The sequence below is a fragment of the Arvicanthis niloticus genome, chromosome 2, assembly GCF_011762505.2.
Source record: "Arvicanthis niloticus isolate mArvNil1 chromosome 2, mArvNil1.pat.X, whole genome shotgun sequence".
In the NCBI taxonomy this organism is placed as follows: Eukaryota; Metazoa; Chordata; class Mammalia; order Rodentia; family Muridae; genus Arvicanthis; species Arvicanthis niloticus.
In genome coordinates this window covers 73,651,150-73,668,308 of record NC_047659.1, presented here as the reverse complement: position 1 = coordinate 73,668,308, position 17,159 = coordinate 73,651,150, and positions in this window count along the sequence as shown.

Below are 17,159 nucleotides of genomic sequence, written 5' to 3'. Positions count from 1 at the left end.
TGAACAGGGTCTAAAATTTCTGAAGTCCCCTTAAGTAAGCAGAAATTTCTTTTTGCATATTGTAAAAATAGATTTACCAGTATGTAGCTAATAAAATTTCTAACATTATGTATTACAATCTTAAATTATAAATATGACTGAATAATTATATAATACTTATAAGTCAGACTGTTACTATCAACATAAAGGCATTCAGTGTTAGAAATGCGCATAAAACCACAAATTCATGAGGCAAGACATTCATTTATAGAACAAGTACTTGCTGAAGTCTAATGTAGTATCATGGGCTTTTAGTCTGCAAAGACCAGGTAGGAAACTGGACAGACTCTGTTCTTGTGGAGCCAATGAAAATAAGGAAGCTCAGTCTGGAGATTATTTATGGTCTTCAATGAAAAGAGTATTACTGCACTGTCTGTCTTAGGGTTTTACTTTATTATTTCCAATTCAGTTTTTTATTGTCAAAAAACTCATCACAGGATTGTTTCCTGATGAACATGTCTGTCCTATAAAATCTGATTTGTGAAAAAGTTTTTCTTGAACTTGAGTCAATAAGTGTATTGAATGAACATATGTTGGTTTATATTCCATTAACTGAAAAAATATGAGGCTAGGTTGATAAATAGAATATTTTACAGAGAAGCATTTTTCTTGCCTTGTTGCACCCAAAAAACCTGAACATGTCCATCTTCAAGAACTTAAGAGTTTAGTAGCAAAGAAATTAACTACTTGAACACCATATCATTTAGATATCTTCTTGCATATGGACAATAAATGACTGGCCAAAGCACAATATACACAGGGACAAATATATAAATCATAAAATACTTCAGAAATATGTGAAATATTTATTTTTATTTTCTTTCTAGTGGCAATAGAGAGGGAAAATATCTTTCCTGTTGCTAGGTTCCTAGGTTCATGGTAGAGGCAGAGTAAATCTTGCAATAAAAAGACTGGCTGATATAAGATCATCTATATTTCTTCAAGTTTTAAACATAAAAACTTTTGTAAGAAAATAAATTCATGTGGAAATAGTTATGAAGTATAATTTATGCTTGATTGACTAAAAGAATCATGGGTTGGGACCTAGGAGTTCTAACAGAAAATGAAGCAGCACTGACTGCCCAGACCTTTGCTTGTCATTCTTCATTTTCAGATACAAGACTTTCTTCCATGGATAAGAGAGGTACACTAACACCATGCTTTCATGTTCCATTTCACAGGAAGTCGGAAAATCCTTTCAACATTTATGATCCTCTTAGAGGGAGAAGGAAAGAATGTCAGTGTGTTCTTACTTTTTCTACTATTCCCTCAAAGTTATTTATCTTAGAATAGTCTACATGTCAGAGCGTTAAGCTATGCATTAAATTGTCTTGAACCTCAAATTTGGGTTTGATATAACCATTATTTTTTCATTTCTGATTTGAAAATTTTGGCTCTTCTTTGGTTTTGTTGATAGTTTGTAATTTTCATTAAATTTTATATAAAATCATAGTGATAACTTGGATCTTTTTTCATATAACTCACAGTGAGTTATCTTCATCAACTCAAATGCATGTTGAGTCACATAGGAGACATGGCTTTAGGTCCATTTTTTGAATGAGTCTCAAGAGAAGTAGTCTAAAGAGTCACCTTGAATATGAGTGATATCTTTAGATAAAACCTGGGATCCTGAGTAAATAAAGAGGGAGAAAGAGAATTCCAGTTGAATACTAGTGTTTTATCTTCTGTTTTCCTGATCTGTAGAGATGTGATATGTTCCAGCCACATACAAACTCTGCCAGGCTAGTTTCCTTATGGAATTGCTTATTTTCACATGTTTCTGACTTGAATTCTCTTTGTAGACATCAGAAAACACTGAATAATAACCATGTCATAGCCTCAATGTTACACTGCCTTGAGAGTTCCTCTGCCTAACTATGTAGCCCATTACTTCTGAACTCAACCTCACTGGATTGTAGGCTGTGGTCAGATAGCAGCTAGAGTCCTTACCAGAAATGTAATATACAAGGTCTCCTGCCTACTTCCATGCAAAGTCCTTGGCTCCGTCTAAAACTCCATTATAACAGTGTTCCATGGTAGCCTTTTTGTTAATCATTTTTCACACACACTAAAAGGGCTTATTAAGCTCTGGTTACATGATTCTAAGGCTTCTCCACATCACAGCTCCACATTTTTCCAAATTCCTTCCACAAACCAGTCCCCCTCTTCCTGATACAGTTGAGATACAAACAGTTGCTTCATGATCCTGTTGCCACACCAGTGAGCTATAGTCTCTCTTTAACCTCATACTGATATGGACCATATTTCTCCACACTGTGAGCAAATAAACTCTGAATCCTCTAAGTTTCTTCTGGCTAAAGTTTGGGTCACACAAATAAGAGAAGAAACTAATGAATGTTTTTAAAAAATGCTCTTAGGTTTATGAAATCATTATATTGTACTTATGAAATTTCTGTCATTTTACTAATATTTGAAATAACTATTAAGATCATTGAGCTTTAACATTCTGTTTTAACTTATACAGTTAAGGTTTTCTTTATATACAAATTTCTAATTTATACTTTGGCATCTTCTGTGCATTGACTTAGCTGAATCAATTAAGGTCAATCAAGATCTGAGTTTGTTTGTTGGTACTGAGGTGTTTTTTATAAGGCTCAGCTCTCTTGTCTAGCCTGCAGGAAGGACGATGTAATCCATTTGCAGCATCCTCTATTTTGCTTCATTATATATTGATGTTAGTTAAATTATAAAATCTTCCAAATACATTTTATGATTTATTTTTACTTATTTGATTTTATACTTTTAAAATAATTTTGAATTTTTCTTACTTATTTCCAGCTAGTTTGGAAAGCATGTTTTGACTCATTTGTTTTGTTTTTATAAATAATTGAGTATTAGTTTAAGACCCTGGATTTTGGTAAATCTTCTTTGTGTACTGATAAAAAAATGTATCTTCTGCTATTGTTGAGCGTGGTATCTGTAATTAGATCACACATTTTAGTCACAGTGTTTGAATTTTTCATCCTTATTAATATTGTTATTGAAAAAGAATCCATTAATGTTTCCCACTGGACTTACACATTGAAATTTGTTTTTAAAAAATTCAACTTTTAATTTATTCATTTTAATCCATTCTATTAATTATCTGTTGTGGTTAATACTTAATACCAAAATGTCTCCATGCTAGATTAATTCTTTTCTTTGAATAGTGTTTCCTATCTTCTATCTCTACCTGCTTCTTCTATTTCTAAGAATTGTTTTTGTTTTAAAATCTTCATTTTTGTTATAAGTTTTGCTAAATAAATACATTTTAGTTTCAGAAATCTGGGATATCTTTTAAACACACACAATTTATCATATATATATATATATATATATATATATATATATATATATATATGACACAAGACAAGTGATGTCATTTATTCCTCATAAGTTTACAGTTGACACAGCACTGCCTCTGCTGTGTGTTCTTTATTTATCTAGTAGACTTCAGGTCATGCTCTTTACATTGTATGTTTGAACCCATGGGAAGTATTCTGAATATCTTTCTATGACCTATAACTGAACAAATTCAGCTTTTTTCGATGATAATTGTTAGTTTGGAGTCTAAGGAAAATTAACATAAAAGCAGCAGCTACTAGAAAGACTTCATTTGTCTGTATTTCTTCAATATGAAAACTTGCAATATTAAGATGCTATGAATAGTAAAGATTTTTAAAGCATAGTTTGATTATGACTTATAGAAAAGATACTGCTTTGTAGAAAATATATTTAGAACTAAATGGAGAACATTTTTGTACTAATTTTGTAATGCTTTTGAGACAGGGACTCACTGTGTAGCCCAGGCTGGCTTCAAAGTCTTGATCTTCCTGCCTTAGCGCCCAGGTTCTTTGATTAGAATCATATTCTAGTAGGTTCACTCAAATTTTTCTAATACATTTTAATTCTCTGTGAAGTAAAACAAAAGTGCTACTATAGAAAATATCTGCTCTTTTAGGGTATAATTTTTATGTGTTTGCCTTCATAATTCTGTATAACTAATGTCTTCCAAACTTTGTGGATTAAAACCACTTAACCATTTATTTTTGTCACATGTATGCAGGTTGACTATGAGGCTGATACTGGATGCTAATATTGGCAGTTCTTTGAGTCGAGGTTAGGCTTACTTGCCCACCTGGGCATCATCTGTCTTTTGGCTGGTCTCAGATAGTCTTGGCTGGGGTGACTGGAGCTATTCAGCTGTGCTCCAGCAAGCTAGCTCAAGCATGTGTTCATGCAGTCAGGGAGAAATAACAGAATGAACTGAAATATGTAAGCACTTTTCCAACCTTCTGCTGGCTTCACATTTGCTCATTGATATGACTGAACTAGAGTCAAGGGGTGGTGTAGTACATCTAATGTGGAGGGCATTGCGCTGGAAATTATACGGTGTGGAAGTGGCAGTCATTAATCCTCTCTCTTGGAACAACAGAGGAGAGAAAAGGTTTTCAGACAGACACCATCTTTTCAGACTTTGCTTACTTGTGTAGAACACAGAAAAAAATGTTTCAAGATTATTTTAGTTTTGATCTTCGAAGTGGCCAGTATGAGGAGCGATGGCTTGTTTGAGAACAGTTGGACTGACTTTCTTAAAAGTGAGAATTATAGACTATTCATGATCATTAATTTTCCTTTGCTCTGAGGATTGTGACATTTGTTTTGAATTACAAACTAGTTCTGATTAAGTAAGGGAATGAGCACATGGCAATCAGCTTAGGTACTGTGTCCCATAAATACATTTAGTTCATGTATCTTACCAGGGGCGTTGGCAGATACACTTAATTATTTATAGTAAGACTTTATAATGTTCTAACGACTGTATGACTATATACATTAGGAAGGAGGAAGAATGTCTTTTCTTGTTTTTAAGTCAAAACCTAACATGGCTGGTTTTGTGGAAATGGAGGTGAAGGCTAATGATTTTACTTTCTACATTTTAAGAACAACTTTGGTAATTAAAAGCATCTTCTAGATTTTATTTATATATGTGTCTAGAAAAAGAAGATTTGCTTATAGATCTCTTATAATTTTTGCTTTTCTTTAGAGGGACTCATAAAAGCACAAGAATTCCTATGCTCATATCCATAATAATAAAAAATAAACACTTGAAGTGGGAGAATCAAAGTCTTAATGGTGCTTATGGTTAGAAAACATGGTCTATGATAATCTTAATTTTCTTTTTACTGATACTTCCCAAGCATTTAAATAAAATACAAACAAAAGTAAGCCTGTCTTATCTGGAAAGTAGCTGACATTTATTTCAGTCTTGTGTTTCTGATTTCCACGACCGGCCCATTTTCACATGGCATCAACCTCAAAAGTCACGGTCATTGTTGGCATAGCCTTACTCATTCAATTTCAATTATTTAGCTTATGGCTATATGTATACAAAATTATCTGCATCTGTGCTGGCTACCCTCTCTGTGCCATATATACATCTCATGCCTCAGTGGAACTGAATTTCAGGTGTCTCTAAACCTCTTTCTTCCTAGATTCTCTAAGGTAGAGATTCTAAACCTGTGAAGCACAACCCTTCCCAGGGTCAAAAGACCTTTCCCGGAGACTCCCAAGACCATTGGAAAACTCAGATATTTATATTACAATACATAACAGTAGCAAAATTACAGTTATGAAGTAGGAATGAAATAATTTTATGGTTGTGGGTTACCACAGCGTGAGGAACTGTATTAAAGGGCCACAGCATTAGGAAGGTTGAGAGCTACTGTCCCAGGGCTGACTTTTTACCAGGCCCAATCATCGGTGCTGCTTCTCCAGAGAAGTCTTTTCTTCCTAAATAGGTACTTTATGCTCCTTAGCACGCATCACATCTATAATTAAGTCACTGTTTTGTGGCTCACCATTTATACTAGTTCAGTTCTATTTTTGACTGTGTGTAGTAAAGTGGCAGCGGCTCAATTAATTGTAGGTGATATTAGGCACCATGGCAACTAGAACAGTGCCTAGAACACAGAAATATTTTCAAAATGTCTCCTGAATAAATGAATCATTGGCAGAAAAGAGTGAGGTATCTTGGTAGAAAGATGAATAGATTCTCTTGGTATTTCTTAACACAGTCAACTGCCATCCAAGAAAATGCTTGTAACTGTCCTTTCAGATCAACTTGGAGGCTTATTTATTTAGACTTGTTTTGCACATTAACTTGATTTTTCAATGGTTATTTAACAGTTACTTAGGTGCACTCATTATTTTACTAGTAAAGAGGGCTTAGAGGGGCTTATTGTCTGGTAAAGGTCATACAAAATTAAAGAAATAAAGAAGCCAAAAGGGTATTTCCTTTTATTTTTGAGACAATGTCTTAATGTAGCCCAAACTGCCTTCTAGCCTACCTATGGAATGCTCTATGTAGCCAAGGCTAACTCTGAAGCCCTGGCCCTCCTTTCAGTGCTTCCAAAATGCTTGAATTATAGACATGTGCAGCTATACCAGCATGCAAGATAATTTCAAATAACAATGAATCTTAAGAATAAAATTAAGTGGCATAAATGTGCACATATCTCTTCAAGATCTCAATTTTAATTCTTTTGGATAAATATCCAGAAGTGAGATTGGCAGATGAAATGAAAGTCCTATCTTAAACCTTTTTTATCCTGTTTTCCCTAGCAGCTGGTTATTGTAGCATTATTATAGCTCAGAGATAAAATGACCTAAATATACATTGGCTAAAGAAAACATGTACACACACAAACAGTGTAACATCATTTTGCTGTATTCAAGGACATCTTGTAATACCCAACAACACTATGAACATTGATTGTGTTTTGTTAAGACAAGTAAGATGGTCACTGAAGGGTGTTACTGGGATTCTACTTATATGTGTTATGTGAAGTATGTGGAATCTCTAAAATTATTTAAAATCCTCAAACCCATAGAAACAAAAGGGTACCAAGTGTTCCAGGGAAAAGAAGGGGGCATTTGTTGAAGGAGTACCACGTTCTAGGCATATAAGTATAAAAAGCTTCTGGTATTCTGGTATGCAGTGTGTACACAGTTACCAACGGAACATTTTATACTGGAAAGGCTCTTCACAGATTTTATACAATTTCATTTCATATGGTTGTGAGATGGGTAAAGAGAGAGTGACTGGGTGACTGAGAGGAGTGTATCTTCTCTAAAATGGAAGATTGGTGAAGCTTATTAGGAGCAGTCAGTGACTTGACACTAGACTGTGAACAGAGGTGTTAATATAGCCACCTACATAATTTGAGATTTTTTTTTCTAGAAGCCATATTAGCCACTAAGTAAGTGAGTTACAATCACATATTTTATAGAGTCCTTTATGTTCAAAATATTATTTTATTATATAATATTAAAAATTAGTGGTCTATTTTTAATATCATTTGTGTGAAAATCTACCAATTCACAGTATATTTGAATTCAAGATAAAAATATTTTTAAGTCCTCATGATCTAAGCATAATCACAGAGATCCAGGAGAGAACAAAGAAAATTTGAGGCAAATTCAGAGAGTTAGAGAAAACCTGTCCAGAGTTGATGGGACCAGAGTGGTGAATTGTAGGTAAAGTTGGAAAGAATAACAGAGGAATCCTTTTTTAAGCACACACAAAACCATGGAAATCGCTCTGTGTTTTGTACATTCTCCAATTATTGTAAAACTCCTTTCTAGAACAAGAATGATTTTTATGTATCACAAATATTTCCTACCTTTGAGTCTGGGATATGGCTCAGTAATAGGCTTGCCATGTAAGCACAGAGCCCTGAATTTAGATTCCCAGCACCTACATAAAATGCTGAGCATGGTGGTCATGTTTATGTAGGCAAGGACAGGTGAATCCCTGAACTTCACCGACCAAGCCATCTACCCTAGCTGGGTCAGTGGCCTCAGGTTCAGTGAAATATAATATCCAAAGGAAATCCAGTAAGATGGATCTAGAGACATGCCTTAGCAATTACAAGTACTTGCTGCTCTTGTAAAGAATTATGGTTTGGTGTTCAGGACCTACATTATGACTCACAACCACTTGAAATTCTATTTCCTAGGTATCTGATGCCCTATTTTGGTCTTTGAGGTCATATGTGTGTGTGTGTGTGTGTGTGTGTGTGTGTATCATGTCACACACATATAATAAAAATGAAATTGTCAAAAATAAACCAGTAAGGTGGAGGATAACAGAAGGCACCCAACACTGCCTCATATGCATGTATATATGTTTTATAACACATATATCAAATTATTTCCTATTGTAGAAAATGAAGCAGATGCCGTACAGATATTTGATGCACAAATGAAGACATAAATAAACATAGTGGAAAGAGCTTACTCAATAAACAGAGGTTTTCTGTCTGTGATGCTTACTCTCTTAAAATTCTTTAAAACTCAGACTCTGGTACATGCGTGGGTTTCCTTCAGTGTGTCTATTCTTGGCAGGTCTTTTACAAACTCCTTCTGAATAAGTTCTTATTGTTAAAGAAATAATTGCTAGTTTTGAGTAAACTTTTATTGAACAGTCTTGAATAATTATCCAGTAAGGTGTGTTCCTAAATTATCATTTATGTTGTATGCAGCATTTTATGAAATAATTGGTGGCTGATACAATGCCTCAATGAAATAACTACTTGTTTAGTGCAATATTTTGCCCACTTTGTTTATGCTTTGCACAGTTTTCATTTGTCCTGAATCATCTCTGGTAAAGCATTTCATTAAATATTTTCTCTTCTGCACAATGGGGAGATGAGCTGTTGGAGCTCTGAATTATTGTGAAGCTGCTTGGGTTATTGAGCATTAGAAAGGGAAGCTTAAGCTCACGAGTTGCCATTAATTTTATTGCATGTCCAGTAGCAGATGAGCAAATATAATCTGATGCCCACCATGCTACCCTGTGTTGTTAAAAGACATAATAAATACAGAAGTGAAGGCACTATTTTCCGGTGTGTTTCAGATGAAATGTCTTGGAAGCATAGTTTGGGATTTGAGATCAATATCTATGAAGGGAATGGAGAGGGGACGAGGCTGGGCAGAAAAGGAAATGTGATGCAAACCACTAATATCTCTGCCAAGGTGGCAGGGAGCAAGTGCTAACTGTCAGAACTGCTCCCTCTGAAGGTGAAATAATGACCCTCCTCCCCTGTCCACTTGCCAGATGCTGATGATTCTAAGGAAGGCATTATTTGGGACCTGAAGACTGCAGCTGTGGAAGATCTTGAAGGTGACACCTGGAGCCTGCTGCTGTCTGCACTCCCCACAGCTGGCCTGCAGCTCCTGCTAGAAGTTGATCTGGCTGTGCAGTCCAAAGTTTGCCACCTGCTGATACACTACTGCTGATGGCCCAGCATTTTCTCTCAACCTTAGTTACATACAAGTTCATTTTAATCTCATTTTTTTTTCTTTCAGATTATCTAAATCAGTTACTTTCTAACTGTATTTTGTCCTTAGGTGTAGGTGTATTTCTTACCAAATGGCAATTAAAATTTTATATAACTGTCAACTGCAAAGGTACTCAGTGAGAATTTCCCTTACAAGGTCTCTTGATGTTAGACAAGTGTAGGTGACATTGATCTAACTAATTTAGTTTTTATGTCAAATTAATGCAAGTGTTTTTTTTTTTGGTGTTTTTATTTTTTGTTTTTTATTTTTTAAAAAGAGCAAAATTATTAGAGGTACATCATGATGAAAGATGAATAGTTCCCTAATCGTCTTTCAACTAAGTTTCATTTAGTTAATTTTTTTTCTCATAGGAAAGTACTATGAACAGTTCGGTTATTGAGTGTAGATTCTGCGTTAAGCATGTATATATAATCTTTTTATCTTTATATAGAGTTCATATGCTTACATATTTTTAAATAAAAAATTAGAAAAATCAATATATATAGCATTCAACTCTTTGTTTTAAGGAAGTAACATATTTTCCTAGTAAAGTTAAATCTAAATCTATGTAATTTTTAACTTTTAACACATGGTAGGTATTTATAGTTTTTGACAGTTTACCAATATTTACAAAGTGCCAAAGAAAGTTTTCACAAATATTGGTGTGTGTGTGCCAGAAGTTACTGTGAGATAAATTTGTAGGGAAGTTTATGAAAATGATGAGCATGCTCACATCGTCTTGCAGGATGGCTGCAGTGATTTGGATGCTCAGCCCCAGTCCTGAGAAAACTCCTATCCCAACAGCCCTGTCTTCACATCTTCTCAGTTTAACATAGGAAAACTCTTCCCGTTTTTGTTTTAGTTTGTACAAACTTGTGTCTTTAGGGGAACTAATTCTAAATAACAAAGTTAGTATCCATTTTATTTTATATGCTGAATTACCAATAAAATAATTTTACTGGAGCTATGTGATGGGCAATGTAACATGCTGTAGTTTAGGTTTTTGATATCAAGCCCCAGAAATGAATGCTGAGGGACTTAATAAAACAAAACAAAGCAAAACAAAAGAAGCAAGTAGTGTCTCTACTGTATAGCTAGTGGGACCAGGGAGAATGGAGCTAATGATGAGGCATGAAAACTAAATTCTCATGCAATAGCTGGCTTTATTCATAGCCTCAGATGATTTATACTCTAAGGGTTAAGGTCACTTGTGTAAAGTATTTTAGTGACAAATGTATACAATCACAAGGACAAGGTGCATGTTGAAAACTTGCATTTTTCCATGTCAGCAAATAAAGAATAGTTTAAACATTTAATTGAATAACAAAAGCAAGCTATAATGAGTAATCTGAAGTAAATTTACTCTTATCTGCTATAGCTGGGAGGAGCATGAAAACACATTCTGAAAACAATTCTGTGTATTGAAGAAACTGAGGTCACAAGACTCTTTTCGTGTTTTCTTAAAGTATTCTCACAAGCACTCAGAATTCTCATATGCCTTCATTCTTGGACCTTGTTCTGAAAGGTAAGTAGTACACAGAGTTAACAGGGATGGCCTTAGATTTAGGTTGGGAAAAGCTAAAAGAGTAAGCTGAAGTCTTTTTCCTTAAACAATCACACATGGAAGTCAAAGTAGCCAGGCTCTTAGCATGATTTCTTTTGGAAACAGCATCACTGCAAAAAACTAGCTATATTAACAGGAAATTCTGCTGGAGTAAGGTAAAGCTTTTTATCCAATGTATCCTTGAAAAGAATCACATGTGAAGAGACACAGGAAGCACTCAGGATATCCAGGCAGAAAATTGAAGTGTTCAGTCTTCAATCCAAAGAATGCCAGGTTTGCCAGAAATAACCTCAGTAGAACAAAAGATACTCAAAATAGAGAAATCAGTTCTGCCAACACAGTGGCCTTGAACTCATACTGCCTTACACTGTGATGTGCATAGTGTATGTTACCAGTTTGCAATGTTTTCTTATGGCTGTGTTACAGACTTATAATAGTCAAATACAAAGACCAACTGCAAAGTTTAGACAGCACAAATTACTTACTTATGATTCTTTTCAAATATTTTCTATTGTTAACAAATATTTTTCATTAATGTTTTCTAGTTTCTTGGTTTGGATCTTTTCATATTTCTTTTCATGATTCAGAATTTCTGGAGAGAAATCTCCTGAGCTCTACTTGAATCCAACACATACACCATAGTTATCAGAGACAGAACCTTTAAAATATAGTCCCATTAAAATGGGAGAAGAAACTGTGTCCCTGACTTCCACAAAGAGGTTGACTAATAGCTAAACAACTGATTTTGATAAAATTTTGGATTGGGGTGATAAAAACGATGTTCAGAAAACTGGCAAAAGCAGTTGTGGATATTTTAAGACAGTCCCTTGAAACGTGTGAAAGACATAAAGTATACTGTTGATTATTTATTTCTGGAAAATTATTTCCATGCAAAAATGGCAAAATGATGAGGATGAGGAAGGATTAAGAGTAGAAAGAAGACAAATAGAGGGATGTTGGCTAGATAATGAATAAATGATAGATAGTAGATTATAATTTTATTACACAGCTGTTCCACATCAGTTGTTGTCTTGAGTACTTTCTGTATGAATGCCTTTCAATTTCTGAGCTGAGCTGGAATAACTGCGATATTCTTTATCTCCCACACAATTAGGTGGAAGCAAATATATAGATGTTAAGATATGTGTTTCCTCTTATAGTTCATAAATTACAAAGTTGGGCTTCAAGGTCAGGAAACTCCACTTATGAAACCCAACTTCTATACATTCTATTCCAATGTGTTCATGGAACTCAGCTGATGTGGGTCTTAAAAGAATGAGTTTGTCTTAGCACAACTCAAGATGTGCTGCTGGTGCCTTTGGACTACCTGCAAAGGAATTTAGAGGTGACATATATTCTCATAATTGCACCCTGTTATTAGCCTAACTTTCCTAAGAATCAGTAACTATCTTTTTCTTAGTGTCAGTTGCTTTTGTTAGCTGAAGCTGAGTAATTTGTGGGTCCTGATTGCTTCAGGTAAAGTGTTCCCACTTTGGAAGAATAAAGAGATAGAATAACATTCCTTGCACATTTAGCTGGTTACTTCTATGCACCCCATGTATTACACACCAGAAGATTTCCTATAACATCTGCAGTTCTGGGACACTTATTGCATACAATTTCTTTAGATACCTTCCTATTGGTACATACTTTCTAAAAATACTCTTATTAATATATGCTTTGTTAGCTTATCTGAGTTGCTGGTACACACACAACACCGTTTTAAGTAACATGTATATGTTGTATACATATATATTATATTGACAAGGTAAAATATTTTATTAGTGATTTCCTTCAATGTGAGTAGTAATTTTACATATTGACTCAGTCATTCAGTCCTTCCATTTTTACCATTTATCCACATCAAGATTGAATTGACAGGTTAATAAAGTGGCCTGCTATCTTTGAGTACGCACTCTCTTTTTTTGAACTATGGAAGAATTCGTCCCTCCCTTTCTTCCTTTCTTCCTTTCTTCCTTCCTTCCTTCCATCCTTCCCTCCTTCCTTCCTTCCTTCCTTTCTTCCTTCCTTACTTCCTTTCTTCCCATTCCTTCCTTCCTCCCTCCCTCCTTCATTCCTTTCTAACTTCATTTCTTCCTTTCTACCTTTCTTTTGTCTTTCTTTGTTTACTTTCTTATAAAGGGGAAATACATCCATTTGAGACTGTTACTAAGTAGACATTTTTCAAATGTCTTTGTACTTAATATGTCTACAAAACACAAGTGTAAGGATTAAGGGGTTGATGTAAGAGGATTGCTATGATTACCCAACAATTAAAATGAAGTATCTTTCCTAACAATATAGGAATATGATGACTTCATATTCATGAGTAGAATTAGTGCTTATTAGGGTGTCTGTCTAAAGTGTGGCATCTTTTAAAGCTTAAAAATTCTAAATCAAATTGAGATTGTCAGAAGCATAGTTTACTCTAGAACTGATATGATCACCTAGAATCATAGGGTGCTTAGAACTTTGTGTGTTCCTTTCAAAACTGATGCTTTATATATGGATTCTGGAATGAGATTGTACTGTAAGGGTGATCTGAAGCTGTGCTTAGATGTACAGAATAGTAATAACTGCAGTGAATCAAGAGATTGCATTCTCCATACCCAGGGAGGCTGGGTGCCTATATACATTTAAATCACTGCACAGTAATGGCCATAGACTTCATTTTTTTTATTGGATACTTTATTTATTTACATTTCCAATGTTATCCCCTTTCCCCATTTTCTTCCCCCAGAAACCCTCTATCCCATCCCCCCTCCTCCTGCTACTATGAGGGTGTGCCCCCACCAACCCACCCACACCAACCACCCTGCCATCAAATTTCCCCCCACTGGGTCATACAGCCTTCATGGGACCAAGGATCTCCTCTTTTACCTATGCCCGACAAGGCCATCTTCCACTACATTTACAGCTGGAGCCATAGGTCCCTCCTTAAGTACTCCCAGGCTGGTAGTTTAGACCCTGAGAGCTCTGGTTGGTTGGTATTGTTGCTCTTCCCATGGACTTTACTTCTTGACCTCCATTTTTTTTTCACTACAAAGCTCAGCATTGGTTTAACTTCCCAGGAAACTTTTTTTTTTCCCAGATCAATCAGAGCCTGGGTTGAGTACTTATAGGACGATAGGACGTGTCTGGTTTCTCACGATCCGACATGATAACTTTATGAAGATTGCATTTGATAGTTCTTCAGAGTTTTTCATTTATTTATCTCTGATAATACCCTTACTTATCTTGAGATGTCCAAGTCCCTGCTAGAAAATTTCTAAGCCTAGACATCATTTTTCTTAACTCCATTTTATGAGCAGTTCCTCTTGTTTGTTTGGCTAGGGTAAAACTAGGTATAAAATATAAAATGTCAGTTTCATTTTGCTTCTGCCTACATGATTTTAGGTAGTCTTGTACATGGAGCTAAAGGGAGTAAAGTTTTTTTTTTTTTTTTTTTTTTTTTTTTTTTTTTTTTTTTTTTTTTTACAAGTTGGGCTTAGGAGTAAGAAATGATTTAACAGTGTTTCATTCCTATGTGAAATGCCATAAAATAATGTGACTAAATAACTTTATTATCTTTTGTTTATCTCAAGTTTTATACAATATACTTTCTGCATCTTAAAATTTGTAGTTTGTGATGGTTAATCTACATTGTTAATGTGATTTGATTTGGAATCACCTAGAACACACACCCCTGTGAATGTCTGTGAGCTTTCTTCCTGCAAGCGTGAACCATGTAGGGAAATTCATCATACATGATTTAAATGAGGTACCAATCATTCCACAAACTAGGATTTCAGAGTGCATAAAAGGAACAAATGAGAGAACCAGTTACTACCAACATCTTCTCCCTCTGCTTCCTCACTGCTTATAGTTCTTCATGAGCAGCTTCAAACTCCTGCCATGATTGCTTACTGTTTTGTTTTATCCTCATAAGCTAACGTAATGTCCTTCTTTAAAATTGGTCACCAGTTATCTTGTTATAATAATGAGAACAGTACCTAGTATATGTTTTTACTTCTCTTCCTAGTATATAAGACAGAGAAGCTGTGCTAATGTTCCATATGATACTTTGGCAAAATCATTAATGAGAGTAGTGGAAGCAAGAATTAAGTGTTCTTATTTTCCTATCTTCATTGCATTCTTAGGAATTTAATAGTGTGATGAGAGTAGTATTTTGAAAATACCAGTTTGATATATTATTTATACATTTTCCTTCTGCCCAGTATTTAATATAAGTAGGTCATTACTATAGTCACATTCTGATACATGCCTGACAACTAGAGACTTTTCCCCCACAGGAATGCTAAAAGCCTGGGGCATTCTATTTTTTAAGCATCATGAAGATGGCAAGGCTCTCAAACAGATGGTAGAAGACAGCAAACATCAGTTGAGGTCTTAGAATTAACTGCAGCTTCTCTGCTAAATTTCCCAACTGCAGTTCACATCTCTAACATTTTTATTATTTTTTTAAAATAGAAATTAAGACTAACTCTAACCCCTAAGAAACCATTGCACAATGACATTCTACACTCTATTGGATGATAGAAGGGCTGGACTCTAGTGGCTGCTGTAACACCTCCTCCAACTTCCTCTTTCTTCTCCTAGGTGTACTTTCCAGAGCACTAAAGCACCTTTGTCTCCAATGAGTCCTATCTGCCATGCTTCTTTGAAGCATTAACTCTGCCCATATTGCAATATTTGGAGAAGAATTATCATTCAGTAAATGCTAGGCATAATCACTATTATTCTTCCCAATCACTACTGGGAATTCTATCACAAGGAAAATAATTTGAATAAACTTCATGCTTCTATAATTTCTTGGGTATAAAGGCAAGTATGTCTTCCCATGGTACTGTACCTTTCAATAGCAGAGGTCAAGAAAGTAGATTATTGTAAGCTGAGCCTAAGAGAAGGGAGCTTAAGTGACAAATTCAAGGCCCCCAAAGAAATATCATTTCTTCCAAACCTCTAAGGGTCCTAAACTACGAAGTAACAATTAAATTTGCTTATTTTTATTATACTTATTTAAGTCTACAATTATGCATCTGCTGTATCTCATCTCCCATTTAGCAAATAATTTTGAGAAAAGAATGGCATCATACCTTTATCTTATTTCCCTATCCATAGTGTCTATTATACCTGGCTAATTATTATTGAATATAATTTTTTCTATTTTCTTTTATTGAAAATAGTTATTTCATATAATATATTCTGAATACAATTTCTTCTCTCCCAGCTTACCAACATCCTTTCCACCTCCTCTTCTGACAAGAGCCAGACCTTATCCATTTCTCCTTAGAAAGCAAACAGGCATCTAAATAATAATAATAATAATAATAATAATAATAATAATAATAATAATATAACATTTTATCTTTTAAAAACAAACAAATCAGAATATAACAAAAAGAAACAGACGAACATGAGTCAAAGAAAAAGCACAAGAAACACATGTAGAGGTAGAAACATACTTGGTTATAGACATAAAACTCCCAGAAAAACACAAAACTAGAAGCCATAATGTATACACAAGTAACCTATAGGATAATAGAAAAAATGCCACGAGAAGACATTGTGAGATAAAAAACTTCCAAGGATGCTACTGAGTTGATTTTGTGCTGGCCACCTACTGCTTGGCATGGGGCCTGCACTTAGGCGTGGTTTGTATCCCCGAAAGATAGCTTCTGAGTTAAGGACAGAGGCTTGTGTCTACTTCCTTCAGCCTGGTACTCCTGGTACAGATCTGTGAAGACCCTGTGCATGCTTTTATAGTCTCTATTGTCTATGTGTTGATCCTGGAGTGTTTAGAAGGTCCTGTTTCATTGCTGTCTCCTGTCCCTTCTGATTCTTGACATCATTCCACCTACTCTTGTACATGGTTCCCTAAGCACTGAGAGGAGTAATTTGAAGGAGACATCTCATTTAGGACTGAATGTTTCAATGTCTCTCACTCTTTGTATATTGTCCGTTGTGGGTTTCTATATTGGTCCCCATATACACTACAAGAGAAAGCTTCTCTGATGATGGCTGAAAAGGTTAAGATTAAAGCTTAAAGCTGTTTTGCTTTGAATTACTGTACAAAGGAGAAAAAGAATCTCCAAACTTACATTTTGGTTTGTTTACAAATTCTGTGGGCTAGCTACTGGATAGAACGTCCTGATGGCAGGTGGTTTTTCCTCCACGAGGAGGAAATAACTCAAAATTATGATCTCAAATC